Source organism: Rattus norvegicus, chromosome 6, assembly GCF_021556685.1.
Source record: "Rattus norvegicus strain SHRSP/BbbUtx chromosome 6, alternate assembly SHRSP_T2T, whole genome shotgun sequence".
NCBI lineage: Eukaryota > Metazoa > Chordata > Mammalia > Rodentia > Muridae > Rattus > Rattus norvegicus.
The window spans coordinates 31772501-31798859 of record NC_141539.1 but is presented as its reverse complement, the minus strand read 5'-3'; the positions used below and the strand labels follow the sequence as shown (position 1 = coordinate 31798859).

The following is a 26359-nucleotide window of genomic DNA, read 5'->3' as shown; positions in this document are numbered from 1 at the left end:
CTTTTGCTAGTAGTGGAGTCTGTTCAACTTTAAATCCTAGAGAAGAGAGACTTCTAACCTTCTCCTGGAGATCCAGGGCGTGGAGTTGAAGAACATATGGCCTGTCTACAGCTTGGCTTGTGCTGCAATAAATGTTTGCTAAGCAGGATGTTTCTCTTCTTCCAAGTGGTTCTGACTCCCCTAACACTTATCCCAGACCGGGCAGATGCCAAGCCCTGCTGCTTGGAATTATTAGAACAAGTCTTTGGCTCTGTCTGGCTAGAAAGCTCCACTACCAAGTAATTGTTGAATAAGCAGCCACCTTATTGTGCGGGCATTGTTGTCCTGGTCACCTTGTAATATGATATAATTATAACATAATGCCCTAGTCACCTTGTAGTGGTGTTTCCTGGTGAGTAAGCAGTGAAATCTTAGCTGGTATTGAAGTCAGCAAGATCATAGTTAGGACTAATGTGTGTGTTGCCATGTGGAAGAGGCAGATCTTGGACCACTAGATGAAACCCAATATTCCTTCCAGTATGAGCAGTGTTGTGCTGAAGGCTTATCTCCAGGGTGTAAAATGTATCTTGTAGCCAGACGTCCCTGCAGCACCAGACTCTTGGCTGCTAGCCCTCATCCCCTTCTTTGACAATTATTGCCATCTGCCAAGAACTCTGATTTTGTCTCTGATGTGTTGTGATTTTAGATTAGTAGAGGCCACAGCCAAAAGCTTACACTTGAGGTATACTATTAGCACCTTAAGAGACAGGACCACTGCTAAGGATGGAGATGTGTTGTGCTGCCCTGAAATAGCACTCTAGGGCGTTGTGAGACAACTCAGTAAGACCTGTATCCCCAGAAGGCATAGTTTCCAGGTTTCTAAGTTATTCTTATGAACGTGCATGTTACCTTCATGAGGCCTTGTAAGCAGAGATAAGTGCCTCCCAAGTGTTTTCCTCTGACTTGTATGCATTATATATGTATGTATGCAAGATGTATGATTATTATGCATTAATGGTGATCCAGCTAACTTTCAGTGATTTTTTGAAGAGGACTTCACATATTCAATGGCCCCTCATATCTATGAATTTAACCAACCCAAAAGCAAAACTTGAATTTGCCATATACTCAGAGTACTGTGCTGAATCTGGTGACATGTGCTGTCCTGTCGTTAGGTATTACAGTGGACAGTCATTGCCTTAGGTATTACAGCTAATCCTCTTGTTTCCTCCTGCACCACCCGCTTGACCCTGACCCTGACCCTGACTTAGAGTATAGGGGGTGCTATGCCCAGGCTGCCTGCGGGGAATTGGCTGCTTTATAGAACTGAGCACGAGAGGACTTTAGCATCCACTGGAAGATCCTGGAGCCAATCTCCTGTGATTATGTGCCATGGAACAATTGTGTTTGGAGACAACTGTTCAGTGAAAGGGAAAAGGGGACAGAAAAGAACTGTCTTTGAGATACAGGGAAGGACCCTCATGGGCAGGGGCTCTTCCACTTCTAAGACTGGGGAAAGAGAAAATAGTTTTTCTGTCCAATAGGTAAAGTTCAGGGAAGATGGCTGGCATCTGGTAAGTAATGGCCTTCACCTCTTCTGACAGCCGAGGCTGTTTGCTGAGGAGGAATGAAGGGGATGTTGGTGGGAGATGAAGGTCTTGAAGGCTTGAATTAACCACAGTGTGGGTTTAGCCTGGACATTGGAGATGAATAAAAGTTTTATTGTTCAGGGGCAAAGGCCCATTTGGGCTTATGAATTCATAATGGGCCAGGACTCCGTGCTGGCCCAGAGACACACCAGGGGAGGGGCACCGGGGTTGGGGTGGTGTGACATTCTCAAGGCAGAGTTTCTGAGGAGGCAGAATTTAGAATGGCTATTAGAGCAGAGGTGAAAGAAAGGAAGGATGCAGGTTTAAGCAGAGCTGGTTGCCCATAAGAATAAGGAGGCAGAGTAATTTAGGCCTAGTGAGAACAGAAGACGGGATGGGGAGGCGGGGTGAGCCTCAAGGACATTAGAGAATAGAGGCTTCTTCACTGGAGTTGTAAGTTCAAGCCATAGCTTCCTTTATATTTGTTTACCTTTGTGGAGTCCTCAGATTGTTTTAAATGGGCATACATGACCAGCCTCATCTTTAATAGCTAAAACCTCAAGAGAAGAGCTTCATGGTACAGCTTATTGCTTTGACACTGATCTCCCTCAGGTTCCAGAGCTATATCCTAGATGAGCAGGTGTGGGTCAGGTTGTTTCTCATCCTCTGCCCCCATGCCCTTCCAAGCTGTTCCTATTTGGCCCTTTGTCAGTGGAGGAGGACCATCTCTGTGTCCTCAAGACAAGTGTACCCCTGACTGGATCTCAGTGCAGTTTTGTGAGTTTCCACCCTCGCTCCTGCCCTGAACTGGGTACTTGGTGCAGTGTGTAAACTTGACACCTGTGTGTGGCTATCCTTTTTTCTCACCTGTTTTCCACCCTCCAAGGAGCCCTCTGTCCTGATGTCCTCCTAGATCATCTACTTCGACCCTGATCCTGGCTGACACCCTCCCTTGTGCCCTTTCACTTGCTGGACTCACAGTCCTGCCATGCTGGACAATGGAAGAGGATGTTTGCCCAGCTAATGCTGCAAAGCAGTCACAGGGCTGATGACCCTCAGCACACAGGGTGAAAGCCTGAGGGAGGTCAGGTTGGAGCATGTGCTAGGAGCTGGAAAAGCAGGGCCACACCAACTCCTGGGCCCTACGCCTGGGCCCTACACGGAATCTAACCCTTGTCTGCACGCTGTGTTGATGTCCTTTCCTGAAAGCCAGGGCCCAAGCAGGAGCCTGGCTCCCAGCCAGTCCCCACAGGAAGGAGCAAACAGCCCTGAGCAGGCCTCAAGCCAGGTGGGGTAGAGCGAGGTGCATTGTTTTAGGAGAATCAAATGGGTTCTTTGTAAACAGCCTCATGCCCATCTTCACCCCCTTTCCTACCCTGTCTGGGAGAGAACCATTAGTGCTTGGCTCACGCTTGGGTAAAATCAAGGGAAAGATGACAGCTAATAGGCTGCAGTGCAGTGGACCCTTGAGCCTGGAGTTAGAGTTCTGGGTCTTTGAGAAGATCAAGTCTCTTTGATCTCAGTTCCTCTCCATAACATGAGGGTGTTCCGTGCATGCCACTCCACAGTAGAGCACTGTGTGGCTTCCACCTCTGATGCACTCTAGCATAGGGCTCCTGTGGTAGCCTTCTGACATAGTGACATGTTACCTGTTGGAACCACCATGTCAACAGGAAAGATGTGTGTTGGCTTGTGGTTTCAGGGTTTCAGCCCCCCAAAACAAACAAACAAACTGACACCGTGAGGGGCTGGAGAGATCACAGAGGCTGAGAGCACCTGCAGTGCACACAGGCCCGTGTGGTGGCTCACAATCACATGCAACTCCAGTTCCCAGGGAACTATGCCACCAAACGTGTGCAGTACACACACACACACACACACACACACACACACACACACACACACAGGAAAGCAAACACTCAAACACATAAAATAAAAATAAATAAATTAAAACAAACAAATTGAGATCTTACTAAACTAATTTTAATTTATAGAAAAATCGAGAGTTAAAAAGGGTAAGTAAGAGAAGTAAAATGAGTTAGGCTGGGCATGGTGACACACACCTGTAACCCCAACACTTAAGCTGAGGCTGGGCTACATAGATCATGTGTCAAAAACTTGGAAATAAAATAAAACCATCTTTAATTATACTACTCAGAAGTCATCCTAAGGCATAGTTTGGGTGAGCGTTAACACTTCATGGTCTCTTCAAGCAGCCCTAGTAGTCACCGTCCAGGGGCATGTGTGCACGTGTGCTCACGCTCACACATCACAGCTGTGAGGTCCTCTGGGTGACACTCCGCAAGTCTCCTAAAGAAGACTTCTTGCATCCGCACTGCTAACCTTGGTGAACATGGGAAGCATTTTCTTGCAGGTTCCCTGACTAAGTTAGAATCATCTGCCCCAGGGTTTCCAGCAGTCCTGTTCCAGTTCCAGGGTGGGAGTCCTATGGGAACCACTGCTGTTGCTCCCACGGCGCAGGCTTGGTTTGTCCCCAAGTGCATTATTTCCAACCAACCGAAATAAAATATCAGGAACTTTGTTCTGAACTTACCCTGTCCTGGTCAGGTCACTGTGGCTGGGATGAAACACCATGACCAAGCAACTTGGGGAGGAAAGGGCTTATTTCACTCACAGTTCATATAACAGTTTATTATCAAAGCAGTGAGGGCAGGAGTTCAATCAGGGTAGGAGCTGATGATGCAGAGGCCATGGAGGAGTACCATATACTGACCTGCTCCCTACGGCTTGCTCTCCCTGCTTTCTTACAGAACTCAGGACCAACAGCCCAGACCACAGTGGGCTGGGCCCTCCCCCATCAGTCACTAATTAAGAAAATGCCCTACAGCCCAGCGTGGTAGAAGCAGAGGCCTCTCCTCTCAGATGATGGCTTCTGCCTGTGTCAAGCTGACATATAACACTCTGAGAGGTATTTCCACCAGGCTTGCTGAAGCACTAACCACCAAGCTATCAAAGTCTTGCTCTGCTTCAGCTACTGGTGTCCTGATACAGAGAAAGAGCAGGGGCATCCAGGGTCCTAAAGTCCATCTCTTTCAGCCTGGGTACCACTTGCTTAGTGCCAGGTGCTGCTTACGCTTGCTTACGTGTGCTTCTACTTTGAGGAAGGCTGTTGAGACACATGCTGCTCAAATCATTTTCTCCCCTTCTGTAGAAGGCTAGGTCAAGAGTCCGCTAGGTCCCGCCTGGCCATGCTCCAAGCCACTGAGGTACTACATGATACTCTTGCCCACAGAATTTCCATAAGATTCTTTTCTGTGCCTCATTTCTCCACGTGCACACACTTGTCCAGAGAGACTCCTGAGAAAGTCAGTCTGAGCAGGTGAAGCTATTCCTGTAAGAGGTAGCATGGCAGAAGTAGGCTCTTGAGAGCACCACACCAGACAAGTGCCAGCCACAGCCAGTGAGACAACTGCCATAACCGGAGTGAGCGCTTCAGAGCCATACAACAGAGATTGCTTGGCTTTGGTCCCAGTAACAGGTGATGTCATTTGTGTGATGATTTTCAATCGCAGCCCTTACAAGTGAACAGCATATGTATCATCTTAGGGCTCTGGAAAACGAAAGGACAAAGTGTCTATCGATGGGTTAGTGGGCTGAATGGTGCCGCCCAGAACATCCTAAACCCCAGAACCTGAGACACTGCTTCAGATGACAAAACAAAGAACATTACTTTTATGCCAAAACATGTAGTTAAATTAAAGAGCTGGTGATACACACATTTAAACCCAGCACTTGAGAGGCAGAGGTGTAACCTCGGGCTTTTCCTCCCAGGGATTTGTCTGATACTTGAGTATTTTGTTGTAAACTTGGATTTCTGCCTGTTTGGATAACATGCCTACCACGTTGGGCATCATTTGTACCTATGAGCTTTTCTGCCCTGCCACTTTGTTCCCCAAAATAATGACTCTGGCACTCAGTCTTCTATGAGTAATTGCCTAGGCCATAAGCTTTGACTTGTTCCCCCTAGCTCGTAACTTAATACTCCTGTTTATTCTATTCTAAGTTCCTATCTATACTAAGGTGGTCGGTTACTTTTCTCATGTTCATGAGACCCTCAGCCTGACTCTATCTCAGAATCTTCTCCCCCTCCCTCCTATTTTCCTGCCTAAGCTTCTTAATGACAGGTGACCCTTCTACACAGCACAGAAGAGATTCTTTGTCCACAGAGGCAGATAGATCTCTGTAAGTTCAAGGCCATCCTAGTCTACCTAGTAAGTTCCAAGATAGCCAGGGTAACATAGAAAGACATTGTCTCAAAAACAAACAGCAAAACAGTAAAGATCTTGAAGCTGGGTTACCTTGGTGGGCCCTAAGTGCACTCAGACCTCCCTGCTGGGGATGAGATGTAGCTCAGTAGCCCGCTGATAGAGCACTTACCCACGTTGTACATGACCCTGGGCTCTGTCTCCAGGCACGCAGGCAGACTGACAGACAGATGGATGGACAGACGCGCGCGCGCGCGCACACACACACACACACACACACACACACACACACACCTGTCTGTATGTGCATCCCGATAAAAGGAGAAATAGAGAAATTTTAAGAAAGAGAAGGAGACTGCAGACCACAGAGGCAGAGATTGGAGTGGGTGCTATAAGCCAAGGGATGGCTAAAGCCCCCAGAAGCTAGAAGAGAAGTCAGGAGCATATCCCCCAGAGTCTTCAGAGGGAAGAGTTGGGAGGGTCAACACTTGGATCTGGAACTTTTGGTCTCCAGGATAGTAAGGAAATAATATCTTGTTTTAGCCAGCCAGCTTGTGAAAATTACGTATTGTAGTTGTAGGACACTCAGTGGGTCAAAGTTCACATGCTAGCAGAGAATTTCTTCTGTAGGTGATAGGTGAAAATGTGTTTCCTTGCCCTCCTTAACTCATGGATATGAGTCACTCTGATCTGTCACCCTCCCTGACCACCCAGCTTTCCTTGAACCCACTGGATTCACCTAGATAATCCAGAAAAGTCTTTCCACCCCCAGGTACTCAATTTCATTACACTATAAAGTCCTCTTTGCCGTTCAGAGGAATAGAGTCAAAGTTTCCTGGCACGAGGGTATGGATACTTTGGGGGACTTAGCACAGTCTATAACCCTGAAGGGTGTGGGAGGAGAGGTGGGTCTGGTCACTACATCTCAGGGCATTCCTGGCAGAAGCTATTCCTTAAAGCCTGAGAAAGGCAGAATTGGGAAAATACTGGGGTTGTGTGGACCACATTACTCTCTGTAAGCAGAAAAATGCAAGCAGGTCCAGATGAGCAGTGATTAAAAGTGTCCAAAGGCACTCCATCCAGATGACATGAGTCTAACTCCCAAGTTCTATAAGGTAGCAACAGAGAACCAATTCCCCAAAATGTTATCTGACCCCCATGCATGCCATGACACACACAACATCTTGCACACACACCCAAAAAGTAAGATAATAAGGATAGAAGGCATGGGAATGTAACCCACGTAGATACTACGCTGCCTTCAAGTGTTGAGGTGATGGTGGATCAGAGAGGAACCTGTGGCTTGGGCCAAGGAGGATGTTTATGCAGTTACAAAGCTGGTGTAGAAGATACTGGCCAGCAGAGAGATGTCACAAGAAGTGGACATAGTCTGAGGGTGAGAGGGGTGGGAGGTGATGGGCAGGTTTTCATACTGACTTGCAGGCTCTGTGGCAGGTGCTGAGATTCTCGGCAAACAAGCCACCCGGGTGTTGGTCAGAAGGGAGGAGTGAAGGGCTGAGGAGCGCCATGCTAAGCACTTCCACCTAGAGGTGAATCAGTCCAGGGCCACACGACCATGTGCTATTGCTATTGAAGGTTTCAGGCCATTTGAAAACATATCAAGGGGCTGAAGAGATGGTTCAGTAGTTAAAAGCACCAATGGTCCCTCCAGAGGACCCAGGGTCAATGTTCAACACCTACATGGCAGCTCACAACTGTCTGTAACTACATAATCTAACACCCTCACAGACATACATACAGGCAAAACACCAATGCACATAAAATAAAAATAAATCACACACATACACACACACACACACACACACACACACACACACACACACACACACACTCACATCAAGATCTTCAGAAGCAGAGTCCCCATTCTGTTCCTGCCTGTCTCTCCAGCTCTGAAAAAGAATGCTTTCTTCCTCAGAAGTAAATAATACTTCCTGCTTGGAGGGAACGAAAGGCATCCATTATTAATGTTTATTTTCACATTTACAGATGAAAGGGACACTGACTTCAAAGCAGTAGATTGGGACCAAGAAAGAGAATTAATTCTTGACATTAAATGTATCTGCTAGAAAACACTCCTGCCAGTTTTAAAAGTTTCTCATGGTTGAATATAAAGTTGAGAATTTCAAAAGAGATTTGATAACTCATAAATGGATGAGTGAATAATTCATTAGGATGGGAATGTTGGGGTTCCTAGGCTCCCAAACTCAATTTTAGGATGAGGCCCTAGACAAAGGTGACATGAGGCCCTAGACAAGGGTGACAGCAGGCAACCATTCTGGGGACAGTGTGGGGTTCTGGCCAGTTCTCTGGGCAGTTCACAGGCTCTCTGCTGTGTCCCTACCCTGTCTACAAAAGGTCTCACTGTGTAACCCTGACTAGCTTGGAACTCATAGAGATCCACCTGCCTGTCTCACCTTCTGAGTGCTGGAACTAAAGGTGTGCACCCCCATGACTGGCCCATCTAGGCTTACTTTTACTTCAGCTCCTCTGTCGTTACATGAAGGTTTGAGAGGCTAGTTGGTAGATTTCGCCTTTAAGAAGAGCCTTTTGAATACTTGTTGTAATTTAGAAGACAAAGTGTAAGGCAGTGATGTCAATCTTCCTGATGCAGTGACCCTTTAATTCAGTTCCTCGTGCTGTGGTGACCCCAACTATAACATTACTTTCATTGTTACTTCATAACTGTAATTTTGCTGCTGTTATGGATCATAATACAAATATCTGATATGCTACTCCCTGTAACCCACAGGTTGAAAACCACTGGTTTAAGGTTAAAAGATACCAAAAGAACCTATCTTGCAGCCAACTTTACAGACAACACTGTCACCTGACACTTCCCCACCCCAACAGTCTGCCCTAGAACTTCCTGTGTAACTGAGGAAGCTCCTCCTGCCTTCACCTCCCTAATGCTGGCATCCCAGCCCACACTACTGTGCTGTGTATGCAGCGCTGATCAAGCAAGACAAGCACCCTGCCAATCAGGATTCCCAGCCCCCAAGATGTGCCTCCCAACCCACTGGGCTGTGCTATGGTAACAGGGCACCAGCATTGCTCATGGGTCAGCCCCTGACTTGGTGGTCAAGACCCTCCTTGATGGCCTTTAAATTCAAGGTCATTTCCTACATCTCGGCATTCTGTGACAGGCTGAGATAATAGCTATCCTCCTAATTTTTAAAATCTGCATATCTGATCATCAAGAAAGGATGCTGCTACATTTATCTGCTTTAGAACTGTCAGCAGAAGAAACCAACCAGTTAAGCAGGGCTTGTACCCGCCCCCATCGATGGGATTTTTTGGGGCTTGGGGTTTGGGATTTTTTGTTTAAATATCTGTATAAGAAGGCAGCACTTTTTAACAATTTTTGGTCTTCACACTGCATTTAACCCATCACAACGTTCTGGAACCCAAGAGAAAATAATGAAGCTTCTGGAGAGGAGGGGAAATTGTAGTGTTAAGCAGTGACAGCTTCTTGCTGGTCGGGAGCAGCAAGAAGAAAAGGTTTCTGTCTTGAGGTCAGACTTGGCTCATCCAAAGCCAAAAGGGATCCTGCCAGTCCTTAGCAGAAAAGGATTCCATTCTTTTGTGCCCCTTTGACCTAGGAGAGAGCTATGCACTGACTCAGCATTATCTGCAGGGAAGTCCTGACTTTATCACGAATTGCTGTGAAACTCTTCCATAAATAGACTACCATTCTAGCTTTTATGTGTTCCAGATTGATACAGAAGTCAAGTCTTGAGAAGTCACTGGCTTACCTTTCATGGTGGGATGATGCCTTAGGATTCTATTGCTGTGAAGAGATACCATGACCATAGCAACTCTTACAAAGGAAAACATTTAATTGGACTGGTTTACAGTTCAGAGATGTAATCCATCATCATAACAGTGGAGGCAGACATGGAGCTGAGAGTTCTGGATCTGAATCTACAGGCAGCAGGAAGAGTGTGAGATGCTGGGCCTGGCTTGAGCTTCTCAAACCTCAAACCCTTCCCACAGTGAGACACTTCCAACAAGGCCACACACCCCCTACCCGTGCCACTCCCTATAGGCTAGTGGAGGCCATTTTTATTCAAACCACCACAGATGTTGTTCTTGAGTTTTTCTTTACCCCCTAAGAAGAAAAGGCTATGAAGACTGGTTTATTGGGCATCAGGAAACATCCTCTAGTCTTCAGAGCCTTGGGAAGCCTCTCCAAGAAGAAATGGGCTACTGTGCTGAGCTGGGCACTATACAGAAGGTTGTGCCTGCCCACCTTCTTGAGTACTCTGTCTGGATGTATGCCTGCATAGCAGGAGAGGGCATCAGATCCTATTACAGATGGTTGTGAGCCACCATGTAGTTGCTGGGAATTGAACTCAGGACCTCTGGAAGAGCAAACAATGTCTTAACCACTGAGCCATCTCTCCGGCGCCTGCCCACCTTCTTAACCAAAGCCGCCTTCACCTGCATCACTCAAGGGGAGGCCATAATGGCGACAGAGCAGCAGACAGGTGGGCTAGTGGGTGCTCTCTGTGTCAGGGTTGTGGGCATGCCCTGCTGAGAGAGTCAGCTCCTCCTGCCTCTACATATCCTTCTGAAAGCAGAAAATGAGCTCACTGTTCCACTGCCTGACCATCCAGCAGTGCCAAGAAGACTTTAAACTTTTCAGGTGAAAGATGATCTAAAACTCCAAAGCAAAGAGCTGGCTATAGGAAAAGGCACTAGATGCCTGCAGAAGAGCTTATACAGACCACAACTGCAGGATGTCAGGATGTCCTCTGCTGCCATGGGGGCTCTGGGGCCCCATGCTTGTCTCCTGAAGGATAGAAAATGCACACTGTCACTGGAAAAGAGACAGCCTAGAGAAGTGGCCTGAATCAGAATTTTGGTGCTAGAGGGGTAGAGCACATCCTTAAATGATTCTGATGTACCCCAAAATTTAAGAACTATCTTTATCTTGCCAACATGAATTTACACATCTCTCCCAAGTGCACACCCCCGCCCCAGCAATCTCCTTTCCCACTCAGTCCCCTGAGCGCTAGTATCTTATCACACATGAATGGGTGGCTCACTGCTGAATGAACCCAGCAATTCCTTCAAGGCACCGTCACACATCACCGTTTTGCCCCAAGATTTTCAGGCTGAAATTACTCTCAGAAATGACAGAATACCATGCAATCAGCAGAGAGTGTGGTGCTTCTCTGTAAAACATGGCCATGGTGTTTTTAGAAGGGAAAAGTCACAGAATATATTCTGATTCTTTTTTCTCTAAATATTGATAAAAATGTGTGCATATATAGTTTAACTTACATAAAAGTTTGAAGAAAGCATGTACCTATTCATGAAAGTTTATACATCTGTGTTATTTGTGTTTATGTAACTTTTCACACCTAATAGCAGAGTAATAAGAGTAATTGTGTGTGCACTCACCAGGGAAGAGTCTGTTGCCTTTAGAGTCCTCACACAGTGTGTCATCTTTGTGCTTGCCACTTTCTACTGCTCAGTCATAAGCTTTGTAATGACAGAGTCCTGTCTGTGCATCTGCCTGTCACCAGTGTTCAGCACTGTCCCTGACACTTAGTGGATGTAGAATACATGTTTACTGAGTTTTCATGATCTAAGAAATGGACCTGGTGTTGAATGCCAGTGATTCCCAGAGGTAAGAAGGCTGAGGCAAAGAGGGGTGTAAGTCTGAAACCAATATGGGTGTCTTTCGAAGAGAGAAGAAAGGAAGGAGGGAGAATCTAAAACTCATTCTGGGAGCCTCAGATGATCATCCTGGGGAGGGGTCAGGGTTGGCATGATGAGCAGCTATGGTCAGTGGTGGCTTTAACTCTTGTAGGACACTAGCAAGAAGGAAGTAGTATGTGGACCACAATTGCCCCTCACCAAAAAAAAAAGAAAGTTTGGCAGTGGTGGGAAAAGGAGAGGACTTGAAGGTGGTCTGTGGGTTGCCACCACTCACATTTGCAGGCATGGATCCTCAGTTTCACAGCCCATGTCTGTAGAGAAACTGCTACTCTTTCAAGATAGGATAAAGCATGCTGCTTCTTTGCAGTACGTAAAGAGATGGGCTCATTTTCAATAGTGTCTGTAGTATCCCCCTTTCTATGTCTGTCCAGAATCCTGCATCATGAAATTATCTCAGTGGCTCTCTGGAAGGTCCTGCCACCTTGTGGGCATTTCACAGTCACAGGTCAGCTGCTCAGACTCTAAATGCAGACTGTTCTAAACAGGTAGCCACTGCCCAGGTAACATTTGGAAGCTGCCAAGCCAGGCTCTGCACTTTGACCCCCTCAACCATACACAGGAGTTCCTGCCTGTCACTACCAAAATCAGACACATACTTTGTGCCAACTTTCTAGTAGAAATTGGGTGTGTCTAAAACTTTCCTATGATGTGGAGAAAGTAGAAGCTATGATGAGGGCTATAACTAGGAAAGAAGAAATGGGATGCTCATTTTGTTTACATCAAAAAGCTGTTGTAAACTATCTAACACACATGAGGTAAAACTGAGGGTGTGGCTTATGCTAGAGTACTCCCCTACAGCACTCAGGGCCATGGATTCAACCCCCAGTACTACGTCCTTAAGTAACCTTAGAGCTAAAGTCCATGCTGCTCTTGCAGAGGACACAATTTTGACTCTCAGCATCCCCATCAGGCAGCTCACAATTGCCTGTAACTCAAGGTTTGGGGAAATCCCTACCTCTGGGCTCCAAGGGTACTCGATTCACAGGCACACATACAGACACATAGTTCTTAAGCGCATTGTTTGTATTTATTTTAGGGTGAGGTCACTGTGCCATGGTGCATGCGAAGATCAGAGGACAACTCAGGGGAGTTGGTTACCTCCACCTAGGTTCTGGGATCAAACCCAGGTCTTCAAGTTTAGTGGCAGACAGCCTTACCCACTAAACAACCTCAGGAGTACCCTAAAAAGTGATGATTTTAAAAGTAGTTAAAAGAGTAGTCATAACACTTGGTCTCATTAAGAAATGTTCTTGTGTAATTTTTTTAAATACTGACTTTTTATAAGATTTGGGATGATATGTGAGGGGGAAGGCAGGTCACTTATTAAACATTACAAGTCTACTTGGCTGTATGTTGAAATGAAAAGACCCTGCTCCTGTCCTTGAGCTCATAGTTAGGTGTTAATCTATTCTTCCATTATCTTGAAAACGTTGCATAAGTCCCATAAACAGGAACTGAATGGAAATTGAATATTACTCATCGACAGCCTCGTTAGAACACTATGTGGGCCAGGAGTGGGAAAAGGACTGGACGCCCTCCACTTTGCTGTGGGGGCTGAGTCTGCATACCATGTCATTTCTCCCCAATAAAGCCCCAGTATAGGCTTCTGCTTTATCTCCTGCACACATTGTACCTTCACAGCCTTTTCACGTTGTTCCATTTTCTCTAGTGGGGCTGACCTCAAAGCAGCCCCGAGGACTGCACAGCCCCCCTTTGCTGTTCTCTGGAGATAATAAGCACATAGCAATGGAAGACCTGATGAAGGGCAGTGTAGGAAATCGATTCCCTGGACTCCTTTCTTGGCCCCTTTTAAGCCATCTGCATGCATCACTATGGGCTGTGTGCAGTCAGATTAGCTGAGCTTCCCCCTAGATGATAGCAGTTTCTCTAGTCACAGCCTAGGTCCCTCTTCAAGGTAGAAATTGTTCCCAGGAACAAGAGTTCTTTGTCTAGTGGGAAAGTGTCAGTCTGACCAAAAGGAAGTGTGGGGCTTGCCTGGCTGAGTGTAGCTTGCTGATGTATTGTAAGAGTTAGGAGTGGGATCGCAAGGCCCTGGGTTCGGTCCCCAGCTCCGAAAAAAAGAACCAAAAAAAAAAAAAAGAGTTAGGAGTGGGGTGTGAGGGAGAGGGAGACAGGTTCAACATCCTAAAAACACCCTACACTTAATCTGACTAGGAGACCTTCCTGTGCAGTCACTGCAGGTGCTAACTGGGATTTTGGTGGATGGATGTGACTTGTGACTCTTCCAGGTTGAAGCCAGCTTAGGAATCTTCTGTGCCATTCTCAGCCTTACCAACACTGATGCTTCTGGGTTCAGGAAATAGTTCTGATTCTTGATCCTTCTACTAGAGATAGGCCCAGCTTGGTTGTGACCACTGGCTGACTGGGAAGTCAAGGTCACATAATATAGCGATCCATCCTCTTCTGCAGAGAAACTGGAGTTCTTTTATAGCATTGACTTAAGAAATGCCCCCAAGGGGTTGGGGATTTAGCTCAGTGGTAGAGCGCTTGCCTAGCAAGCACAAGGCCCTGGGTTCGGTCCTCAGCTCCGGGGGAAAAAAAAAAAACAAAACGCCCCCAAAATATCCCAGGAGTTGGCTCCAGACGACGGGAGCTGTCCAACATTTCAGCCTAGCTTTTATCTTCCTGTTGGAGGGAAATGGAATGTGCTGGACGTCTTGAATTTTGGGGACCAGCAAGACGACTCAGTGGGTAAAGGAATTTGTAACTGTCTCAGTGACGGTTTCTATTGCTGTGAGGAAACACCATGACCAAAAAGCAAGTTGGAAAGGAAAGGGTTTATTTGGCTTATCATATCAATCACTGTTCATCATTGAAAGAAGTCAGGAAGTCATGCAGGGCAAGAACCTGATGCAGGAGCTGATGCAGGCACCCAGGAGGGGTCCTGCTTACTGGCTTTCTCATCATGGCTTGCTCAGCCTGCTTTCTTATAGAACCCAGGACCACCAGCCCAGGGATAGAAACACCCACAATGGGCTGGACTCTTCTCCATCCATCACTAGTTATGAAAATGCCCCACAGCCAGATCTCATGGAGACATTTTCTCAATTGAGATTCTCTCCTTTCAGATGACTCTAGTTTGTGTCAAGTTGACATAGACCAACCAGCATAGCAACCAAGCCTGACTCTCTGATTCAGTCCAGGATCCACACCATAGAAGGAGAGAGCCAATTTCTTCAAATTTGTCTTCTGACTGCCACAAGCCTGCTATAATGTACATGTGCATGCATGCTCCTGTGTGTGCGTGCGCGCGCGCGCACACACACACACACACACACACACACACAAATGTATTAAAAACATACTATTTAGGGGGTTGGGGATTTAGCTCAGTGGTAGAGCACTTGCCTAGGAAGCGCAAGGCCCTGGGTTCAGTCCCCAGCTCCGGAAAAAAGAATTAAAAACATATTATTTAGTACTGTGTTCCAAGGAAACCGACAAAACTCAGGGCCCTAGCCCTCAGGTCTCTGTCTACAACTTCAGGATCAGTTCTGAAGGTCACTGAGGGCACTGACAGTTATTTACCCTGGCACATGATACTGGACATTCGATCCAATATAGCAGGGATACACTTTTCCCTATATGGTGGTGCCTTGAAAATCAGAAAAGTGACCGGGCTTGCTTTGTGAGCATGAACTGAGAGCACATAGTGCTGGGAGATGCTAAGAAACGATGTGTCCTTCACACTGTGGCTAGTCCATGCCCTCCACCATCATGGTGGACAGAATATCAATTTCAGCTGAGAGTGCTGTCCATGGACCATGTCAGAATTTCTCTGATGCAGCTTTACTCTTGTTCTACAAAATCTTCTAGATTTTGTAATAACCTCCAGTTCTGTTCAAACCTGTCACAACAACCAGACTCCATGTTGTGCTACACTACAGTTCTCCGGGTCTATAGGTCATTTCTCATTGGTGAGTTAAGTCAGTGCTGCTTGGTGACTATAGGGAACTGAATCAGTCATATCTAGAGCACATAGCACTGTTTCTTCTGACAGGCAACCCTGTGTATAGCAAGTAAATACGTCTTAGTGTGGGGACTTAACAGGCCCTGGCTGTAAGAGCCAATTACAGAAGCCTGTCCCTTGGCCAGCCAGATGATCTCAGTCAAAGCTGCTCTGTGCTGTTGCCAAAAGGTAGCAGCTACTCGCACCCAGTAAACACAGGGTGTGTCCAACGCAACCATTAAACTAGAAGTAGAGCTCTCTCTCTCTCTCTCTCTCTCTCTCTCTCTCTCTCTCTCTCTCTCTCTCGCTCTCTCTTGCTCTCTCTCGCTCTCTCTCGATCTCTCGCTCTGAGTCACAGTCACAGGGCCTCTTTCCTGGCTTTGCCACAGTCCTCATAAACATGGGTGTGAAGTTTACACCTTCACACTGGATTCCAGCCGCCTCTCAAAAGTCCAGGAATGGTTAGAGAAACATCATCTCAAGACTGGGACTGGGAGACTCCATTGACCTAGAACATCTTTCTTACTGTGTCAGAAATTGAGGACAGAGGTCGGGGAGACTGGGGTCCCCAGAGGTTAAGAGGTTAAGAGCACTGGCTGTTCTTCCAGAGGACCCATTTCAAACCCGAGCACCCACGTGGCAGCTCACAGCTGTCTGTAACTCCAGTTCCCAGGGATATTGTACCCTCACACATACATGTGCAGGCAAAACACCAATGCACATAAAACAGATTTTTAAAGAAATCAAGAACTTTCTGGAGGAATAGTTAGAGACACATTACACAAAGTAACGTTGCTTCATTCCACTTTATAATATAATATGTGAGGTACTTTAAGATCGTGTCCTTTGACCCCTTTGAGTAAGAAGCAGAGATACAGGAGGGAGCAACAGGCAATAAGCCTTGCAACTGAGGAACAAGAAACAGGAAGAGACCTGAGCCCCTGGGGTGTGAGGGCACTAAAGGCTGGCTCAACCTACTCACGGCACCCAGATACATATATATAATAATTTTCTGATTATATTATATATGTAATATAATCGGAAAATTAATTTTTGGTTTTTTTTTTTGAGATAAGATTTCTCTGTGTAGCTCTGGCTATCCTGGAACTCACTCTGTAGACCAGGCTGGCCTCTAACTCAGAGATCCATCTGACTCTGCTTCCCAAGTTCTGGGGTTAAAGATGTGTGCCACTACAGCCTGACCAATCCAAAAAAAATCTAAAGAATAAAGTAAAACTCCCCTATAATGTCACCATAGACAGAACACTTGAATTGTAGAACATATCCCAAATAACACCATCCCTTTAATGCGTCAAAGTGAGTACTTCACCTGTCTTCCTGAGACTTTAAAAACATTTTAATACTTATTGGGCAGCATACACATGCCACAGCATGACTGTGGGGAGGTCAGAGAACAACTTGCAGAAGTCTATTCTCTCCTCCCTGGAGGTCCTGAAGGTCAAACTTAGCTTATAGGGCCTGGAGGCAAGTACCTTAACCTACCAAGTCTTGTCAGCCCACCAGGGTTGTTTTGTGGGGATTTTAGCTTTTATATGTTACTCACATTGCCATGTATTAAATATACAGTCTCTGTGTGTAAATGTGGGGTACTCAAGGAGGCCAGAAGATGATGCTGGATTTCCTAGACTTAGACAGTTGTGAGCTGCCAGATATGGGTGGGGAGACCAAGCTCCAGTCACCTGATCAAGCAGCTGGCCTCTTAAACACTGAGCCATCTCTCTAGCCCCCAGCAGTTTTGATGCAAGGAATAGCAAGCTCAGTTAGAGGCCATGAGCAGGTGTGTGTTGAGGGGAAGGGAGTATTTTGCTCATATGCTGGGAATCTGGAAGAAGGAAGTTGAGGTTGGTAAAAAGAACTTAAGGACCATCCAGGACCATCCAGCACCATATGCTGCTGTGCTACCTCCAGACTCAGCTCTAAGGGAGCCTGGGGAAGCAAGGGTCCCATCCCTGGCCTCTTTGTGGAAACAGGCCAGAAAGAAAGATGGGTGCTGAGCCAGCAGATCCCGATGCCGAGGGCTCAGTATACACATCTAGAAGAATCCTCTTCAGTAGTAGAGTTTAGATGTACCGAGATGCGTTTAACAGTTTAGCATTGAGCTTTTCTGTTGCTATTTTTTTCATGATTATAAATGTGCTTAGCCCTAAAGCAGGGTGTGGTGGGGCGTATATGCAAACTCAGCGGACTTCCAAGTCCATCTCAGCCACACAGTGAAGGCTGGAGGGAGCTCTATGAGATCATGTTTGAAATAAGTAAATAAAATAAATGCCTAAAGTTTGGACATAGTCATAATTACTGATTTACTATAGAATGCCTAGACATGGAATTAAGATCAAAAGGTCTACTTAAAATGTAAAGACTTTTGGGTTTTTTTTTTTAACCAGATTGCCCTCCAGAAAAGGCAAGAGTGTGCCTATGAGCCACAGCCATAAAGGCACTTCTGCCAAGCTTCAGGGCCTAAACTCCATCCACGAGACACACCACACACATGGGTGGGTCCAGACTCCTTACAGTGGTCCTTTGAACTTCACACGCGAACCATGACTCATGCAACCATACACACGCATGAACAAAATAAATGCATGTAAAACTTTTAAAGGCAATCGTGTAGTCTTTCTCTTATCAATTGCATTTAAGAACCATTTCCTCAAACCCTCAGCAATAGATTTTTTTTAATTTTGTCATTAAGTCCTATGACTTTAGCCCTGACCACACTCTGAACTGCCCACTGGCCTCTCAGAACCCTGAAGGCCCTGGCAGTCCTCCTCTGGTCCCTTGGCACCTGGCAGTGTGACTGCAGACCCGTGGTACAGTTTCACGCCTCCCTTACCTATGCCTATGCGGAGAGCTCTTTGTTTCCCTTTTGCACCGGGGTCTTTCTACATAGTCCTAGTTGGCCTGTAGACCAGGCTAGCCTCAGATTACAGCAGTTTTGTCTCTGCCTCCTGAGTCCTGGGATTCCACATTATGTGCTAACACATCGACTCAAGTCTTGTCTGCACCTCATCTTAGCCCTCATCCAAGGCCATCCTGACCTGTGTAGATTTGTCTATACTTGGATCTGGCCACTTCTGAAATAGCTGCCCCTACATCCTATCACACCACCTCAGGAAAGCAGCCTGACAGGTTTCTATCATTGTATGTGACAGGGGCTGGGTGTATCTTAGTGGGAGAACTGATGTTTTGTGTGTTCAAAGCAAGAAGAAGGGGAGTGGGGGTGGCAGGTGGAGGAACAGACAGAAGGCTAAGAAGGCAGTGTCAGCAGATTCCAAGGCTGTTTGAATCATATTAAGCTGTTGTGACATGCTACAATGTCCTGGGAAATAAAAGAGCAAATTACTCCAGCATCACATCACCACTGTTCAAAATACATAGTGAGCACTTACCTATCAAAACTCTGTCAGCCTCTGACCTGTAGCCATTACTGACCTGAACTGAGCAAAGTCAAGTTCTGTGTAGATACCACATTACCTAAGCCTTGACTTTTATAGAGTCTGTCCACAGGTTATCTATATAAAGTTGGGTTTGTATCCTAAATTAGACATTTACACTCCCTCTTCCATGGTTGTCTGTTCCTTGTGTTCCACAGTGCTGGCTGAAAGGCACTTATGTTTTCATAGTACGAACTTCCACCCTAGAGAGGCCACCCTCGCCAGAGCATTGGAGCACTGAGAGGCAGAACAGGAGAGTTCGTGAACTCCTTCTCATGGTGTCCCCTTCCATACAGCACACCGCCTGCATGCATAGCTAAAGGTACCAGAATGCTCCTTGGCATGTGCCCCATGCTGCGAGGCTGCCCGTCATCTGTAGTTTTCAACTGAAGTTTGTTCTCTGACTCACAGCAATGACTTAGGAAATCCTACGTCACTTTCTCTTTCTGGACCTAGCCTTCCCTATGCAATCTTTTATTCCTAGACACAAATTTAAGAGGGGAGTCTCCTCATCTTTTGCTTGGTCCCCTAGTAATTGTGTTGTACCTGGTAAATTGTGTTGCTACCAACTGTCCCCCCTCCTTTTTTCAATATAGCAGGAATATTCTGCTTGTTTAATTGCCTTCTGTGGATTTTCAAAACCTTCAGTAAGGACACCTCTAGTGTCATGTGTGTCAAATTAAACTCAGAATAATGAGAGCTTTGCTATCGAGAATATGTCCAAGGTCAGTACAGAGTTGTCTCAGAAGGCATGACTCATGAGAATCCATCATCAGAATTTCCAGATGTTAGACATGACCATACAGATTCCCAAATGGTCACTAGACATCAACATCTCTCAAACATTGCAACCAGAAACAATTCACAGAAAAGCAAATGTGGGTAATAACATGGAAATGAGTTCTTTATCAATCGACAAAAAAGAAAACAAGGAAAGTATCTATTTTAGTAAATCAACACATTTAAAAACAATACTCAAGGTCTGATTTTACCAAAAATAATTTATAGTGTTTAATTCAAGGGTCTTGAACATTAACAAAATTGTTTTTGGAATTTTTTTTCCTCTGTTTTGTTTTGTTTTTCAAGACTGGATTTCTTTGTGTATCCCCAGCCATCCTGGAACTCACTCTGTAACCAAGTGGGCCTCAAACTCAGAGATCCATCTGCCTCTGCCTGCTGAATGCTGGAACTAAAGATGTGCACCACCACTTCCCTGGCATGAATAAAATGTTTTGAGAGACACCTTCGAGCAGAGGACGAAGTGACATCTATCCAGTTACCCCTTTAAGTCCTTAGGGCTGAATCTGATGAGGTTCAGAATGACCTGCCTCTTAATTTTTATACAAATTTGAACAATATCCCTTAAACCAGAACTAAGGGGGAACTAAAACAGCCAAAAGCATGATAGAGAAGGGCCTCATGTACTTTGAACAAGTGTTTGAAGAACCCTGATGCTCCCAGCAAAGAATGCCAATAGGTGAGACTGTAAATTTGCTCAGAGCCCTGGGACCCTAAATAGTTGTATCCTCATTAGAACCAAAAAGCAAACAAAAGAAAAGCTGTCCCCCTAGTTTTTATTTGTTTGTTTGTTTTAATTTTAAAGATTTTCTGGTTGGTTGGTTGGTTGGTTGGTTGGTTGGTTGGTTGGTTGGTTGGTTGGTTGAGAAAGGTCTTATGTAGCTCAGATAGACCATAAACTCACTATGTACTGAGCTCCTAATCCTCCTCCCTCTGTCTCCGAAGTATTGTGATCACAAGTGGGACTGCATCCCAGCTTGTAGTTTAAGGATGTATGTGATGGTTGCTTTTAATTGTCAACTTGACACAGTCTAGAATTACCTAGGAAAAGTGTCTCAGTGAGGGATTATCTAGATGGAGCTGGCCTCTGGCCATGTCTGGGGGATTATGAAGACCTACAGGTGGCAAGACCAACCCACAATGGGCGGCACCAATCCCTAGGACCTTAAACTGTATGAATGAAGGAAGTCAGGCTGAGTGCAAACATGTTTGCATCCATTCTGTCTCTGCTCTCGACTGTGGGTGTAAGAAGCTATTACCCATTCCTAGGGCCTTGACGTCCTTGCAGTTTTGGGCTATAGCCTGCAACTGTGAGCCAAATAGTTTTCTTTACGTTGCTTTTGCCAAGGTATTTTATCATAGCAACAGGGAACAAAACTAAGATAACCCAACAAATGTCAATTTCCTGTTTTTAGTAATTGCCATCTAGCCTGCTGCAGGAGGAAGTGGGGGTCTAGATGAGGGGACATGAGAACTCTACTTTTGAATTTCGAGTCTCAAATCACTTTAAAATGAAAAGCTTGCAAAAGCTGGAGAAGTGCTGACTTATGCAACACTGGGATTCCTTCCGTATTCATACAAAGTATTACAGAAAGTTGTACGCTGAGTTAAACTTCTATATGCTGTGATCCACTTGTAATGATTGGGGGAGTCCTGCTGTTTTAATATAGTATTGTTACTGGTACTTTTGTATTGTTACAGAACAATATATTGTAGTCACACAAAAAAAGAATCACAAGAACAAAAATTCTGTGGAGAATGTCCCCTTGACCATGGCATCCAGTTAGCCCCATTTTAGTCCTCTGTTTGGTCTACACATGCATTCAGGGTAGACTCTTGGCATCTAGCCTCTCCACCACTCATTTCCCCTCCTCTAACCCTCAATCCAAACTCAGCCTTTCCTCTGAAGCCTTTTAACAGAAAAAGCAGCTTAATCAGCTGAGTGTCTCCTCTGGTCACTTCTCTCACTTGTCTGCTCCCCACCTTTGCCTGGGTTTCTGCCAGTGCCCTGCCTGGCTCTCGTGGCTCCTGAAGGCCACGTGTCTTGACTGTAGCTGGCATGCAGTCCCATGTGTGTACAGCACATGCTTCAGTTATGCCTGTGGAACGTCACCTGAAGAATATGGTGGATTCTCTTCCGTGGTCCTGGCAATCACTTTCATGTATTCTTTGTCTTCTTACATTAATTTTTCTTAAAATTAAATCAAATGAGCCAACAGCTAAACTAAACACTGAATTAATACTCAAAACATTATTGTTTTCTGGGCTGGGGACATGGGTCGGTGGTTGGGAGTGCCTGTTGTTGTTGAGGAGGGCCCAGCATCCAGTCAGGTCCACCTACAGCTGCCTCCAAGGAGCCTGGTTCCCTCTTCTGACCTCCCCGGGCACCTCCCTGCACACAGGCAGCATACTCATGGCACATGCAGACACAAAAATTAAAAATAAATGTTATTTAAAAATCTTTTTTGTCTAAGTATTCAACTGCAGGCAGATTTTTAATAGCATTTCATACACCTCATTCTTCTGGGGTACAAGTCAGCTTGGCCTTACAGCTGAGCCATATTCTCAGCCCTGTCTTTCCTCCCTCTGTCCTTCCTTCCTTCCTTCCTTCCTTCCTTCCTTCCTTCCTTCCTGTGTTTTCCTTATTTTGAGAGTGAGGCTCTCTAAGTTGCCCAAGCAGGCCTTGAACTTGTGATCCTTCCTTTTCTTCTTGATCCAGTGTTTAAAGCTTCAGGAGATATGCCCCCAACTCCCGATATAGAACTTAGAGTAGGTAGATGGTGAGTTCTTAAGGAACATGGAGAATATCGAACCAAGGAGTACAAGTCTACGTTTAATCTGTATTGCACTTGAAATTTTAACTGAGGGAGTCTGGTCCTACTGCCCCACAGGCTACCATTCCCTCGTCTGCTGCAGACACAAATGCCTTGATGACAAACTACGGCTGGCCAGGACTCCCTAGTCACTTCCAGGTCTAGCCTGCACCCCCACACCCCCACAGGCATGTCTAGCCTGCATCCCCACAGTCCCACAGAATGACTCTGCATTCCTCCACTCCTTCTTATGCAGTCTAATTACGGCTCCATTAAGGTCTGGTCATATCATTAACTGGATGGCCGCCCTCTCCTGACCAGCAGCTCCTCCCTTGGCTCCCGAGACTCTTTCACCTGGCCAAGCCTTCTCTCCTTTGTTGGCACACCCTAACATTCCTCCAGGACTTAGTCACAGGTCTCATGCTCAGTCAAATAAAAGTGACAGTAAACAGGCTCCCCATGCCCCAAGTCCCCTATTTCACTACTCTCTGACACCTGTCATTCTTATAGGCCCAACCCACAGACCACTGTCCCTGAGAATTGCCTCCCTCCCAAGCCCCCACCCATCCTTCCTACTGCAATGTAGGAATGTACTGCGCTGGTGATGAGGTATCTGGTTCTTTTATGAATGGCTTCATGTCTTTAACCAAAACAAAGGCTCCTTAAAGATATGACCACACCTTAAAATAATGTCGGGGCTGCAAGGGGGCCTACTGTGAGTCAGTTGTCAGCAAACGCTTGCTGGTTGAAAGTAAAACTGACTGAAAAAGTAGACCAGAGGGAGTGAGAGAGAAGAGGAGGAAGAAGAAACTCCTGGAATTCCTTCCTCCTCTTACTCAGAGCCACATTCTGCACTTCGGCTATGTAAGCATCAGTCCTTTCTTCCTGTCAGTGCAATGGCATTGGGAGGAGCTAACCTGGGGTCCTGGGCTCAGCCCTAACTTTACCAGGGGCTAATCATGATCATGGCCAAATCTCTTGAATCCAGAGTCTTTATTTCTTCATATTCAGAACTGACTTGGTGATGAAGACCTTTGGGGGAAAAGTGAGTGGTGCTCCCAGCAGGCATTTCAGGACTGTGATAGGCCCGGAGAGATACCTTGGGAAGGTAGGCAGGCCTTCTGAGATCTCTCTAGTGTACACATCCCTCTTGTGCCATCTGTCTCCATTTGAGATTAGTCCTTTAAGGTGGGCAGAGAGGGCAGAGTGCTGGGTTCATGGATTCGGAATGATGACTAGCGGCTGGGCAGAGAACAGAACCAAGCAAAACTGAATCTTAAGTTTGTTCTAGACTGGCAGCTTTATGGCAGGCTGTCTGGTGGGAAGGTGGGGTGGGGGTAGATGAGTAGTCTGTACCCTGTCAGAGGGGTAAGAGGACAAAGCTGGGAGAATTCTAAAAGTCACTGAATGGAGGGCAGGAAGGAAGAAAACAGAAAGGGCTGAGCCTAGGGCCAGAAGAAACCCAGCATCAGAGAAGGCCAAGAACTTAAAATTTTCCTTGCTGACCACAGTAGGTCTCATATAAGAAGAAATGTTCTGGGTTTTTGTTTGTTTGTTAACTTGTGCATGCTTTCCTTCGTGTGTGTGTGTGTGTGTGTGTGTGTGTGTGTGTGTGTGTGTGTGTGTACACTTGCGCCACACACACACGATGTCATGGCGCATCTATATATTTAAATTTATATATATATATATATATATATCAGAAGATAATTTGGAAGAATTGGTTTTCTCCTTCTACTATGTAGGTCCCAGGGACTGAACTCAGGTCATAGGGATTTGCTGCAAGCACCTTTACCACCGAGCCATGTTGTCAGCCCAAATATAGTTTTAAAAGAACATGGTTTATATGTGTCCCCAGAGACATGGACAAGCTTTGGGAGCACAGAGAGCCACAAAGGCTATGCCAGACCCAATAGGACTCTGGAAAGAGGAGTGTTCTCTTCCCAGCATGTCCCAGCATCTCCTACAGCTCCATTCACTAGAATCCCAAGGCTGTGTAGCCAGATACCAAACCGGCATTCCACTCTACCTATAGCCAGCCGCACTTCCTTGGCAACTAGCCCCACGCTCAATAGCATGCAGTTTGGTTCTTCAGTCATGAAAACGGAGGTGAGACCTCTTTCCCAGGCAGTCCAGGCAGGAAGACCCATTTCTCACTGCACCACACCCTTCAGGAGCATTGGTTTGATGATGGCTCCATGGAGTTTCATTGGCTTAGAAAGTGTTAGTGGGTGTGGGAAGATGGCTCAGTGGTTATGAGCATTTGCTGTTCTTGCAGAGGACCTCAGTTCAGTTCCCAGAGCTGACATGACAGCTCGCAGCAGCCTGTAACTCGTTACAGGGAATCTGGCGCCCTCTTCTGGTCTCCTCCACTACCAGGTATACACATGGTATTCAGGCTTACATGTGAACAAAACACTCGTCCACATAAAGTATAAAAGACTGTCTCACAGGCTTACATGTGAGCAAAACACTCGTCCACATAAAGTATAAAAGACTGTCTCACAAGATAAACAAGTGGCCTATGTGCCGATGCATACCTTTAACTCCTTTATTCCCAGTACTGCAGAGGCCGTGGCAGGAGGATCTCTGAATTCCAGGCCATCCTGGTCTACACAGAGAAACCCTGTCTCAGAGCAGGGGAAAAATATCCAGAGAAAAGCCTTGAGGAAGGAATGGTTTGCTCGCTCCCTGCCCTCCCAGATGCACTGTACTAAAAGAGTTACCTTCAGCAGTGCCTAGCTCTCCCTTAACCATGTAGAGCAGCCAGCCTCACTGTGACTCCCCCAAAGACACCTTTCCCTGGACAGTGGCCATCCCTGGGAAACCTCTGTAAGAATTCAAATCCTGTTTGGCAAGACAGACCCATTCATTACCCGGTGCTGAGACCTCAGCAGGGCTCACAGTCTGGGGGAAGAGCTCCGAGATTTAGAAGTGTTGTGAGGACAGACACCTGAAGAAGCGCTGGTCCCTGTATGCCTTTGCCACCATCCAGACCACGTGCTGATCTGCCAGGCTAGTAGTGCATGTGCACCCCCTGGGCAGACCTGTGAACCACTCACTCCCTTCCCACATCTGCTCTCACTAATCCAACTTTTCCACACTGAGCCTCTCTATGAGTCATGTCCCCCCTCAGCCATGAGAAGAAGGTGATTGGCTAGGCAGGCCAGGGCTTTGTGACCCGCTGGCAGAACCCTCTGTCTCTGTGCCCCTCAGAGCCCTCCATCCCTACCGACACACACTACCTCTATGCATCCCCAGAATAGCATGGGTGTATGAGCCAAACGGGGCCAGGGTAGCAGTTTTGCATTGTTTCGAAACAGGTGATTTCAGCCCCCTGGGCCTGAGCAGGAAGGGGTAGCCCAGGGACAATGGGCATAGCCCCATGTCTGGAGTGGAGATATTTTGGCAAGACCCACAGAACTCTTTCTTCTCAGGTCTCACGGCCTCTGTTCGAGTTTTCCTTCAAGGTAGGATGCCATCTGAAAGCAAATATATAGAGCTGGGCCTGATGGTGCACACCTTTCATCCCAGTACGTGGGAGGCAGAGAGGCAGGTGAATCTCTGAATTCAAAGCCAGCCTAATATACATAGTGAGTTCCAGGCCATCTGGGATTACATAGTGAGACTGTATCAAAAACAGCAACAAGAGGCAGATATGGGGAAGCAGGAGTTGGGAATGGATCATGTCAGAGGTCCAGACAGTTATCCCCAAGCAACAAGACAGAAACAGGACAACTTCGAGGTGTCTTCTAAACCACTGTTAGAATCTCTGAAAACTGACCAT

The 26359-nt window shown here is 46.3% G+C and overlaps 1 protein-coding gene and 1 long non-coding RNA gene across 7 annotated transcripts in view; one reads left to right on the top strand and one right to left on the bottom strand.

Moving 5' to 3' along the window:
• Positions 1-26359, top strand: part of Mapre3 (microtubule-associated protein, RP/EB family, member 3) — a 44684-nt gene that overhangs the window by 7740 nt on the left and 10585 nt on the right. Inside the window, 2 exon segments of one of the 5 annotated variants that reach the window (NM_001007656.2) lie at positions 25811-25895; positions 26010-26042. The gene's annotated coding sequence lies outside the window, so the exon portion shown is untranslated. 5 annotated transcript variants of the gene reach the window in all.
• Positions 23547-25716, bottom strand: LOC108351190 (uncharacterized). 2 transcript variants are annotated; one of them, XR_015622237.1, is made up of 3 exons: positions 25449-25664; positions 25113-25183; positions 23547-23814 (listed from the first exon to the last, which is right to left on the bottom strand). It is a non-coding gene; the product is annotated as an uncharacterized LOC108351190 (long non-coding RNA). The 2 variants fall into 2 exon arrangements; XR_015622238.1 differs by having other exon boundaries at positions 23549-23753; positions 25449-25716.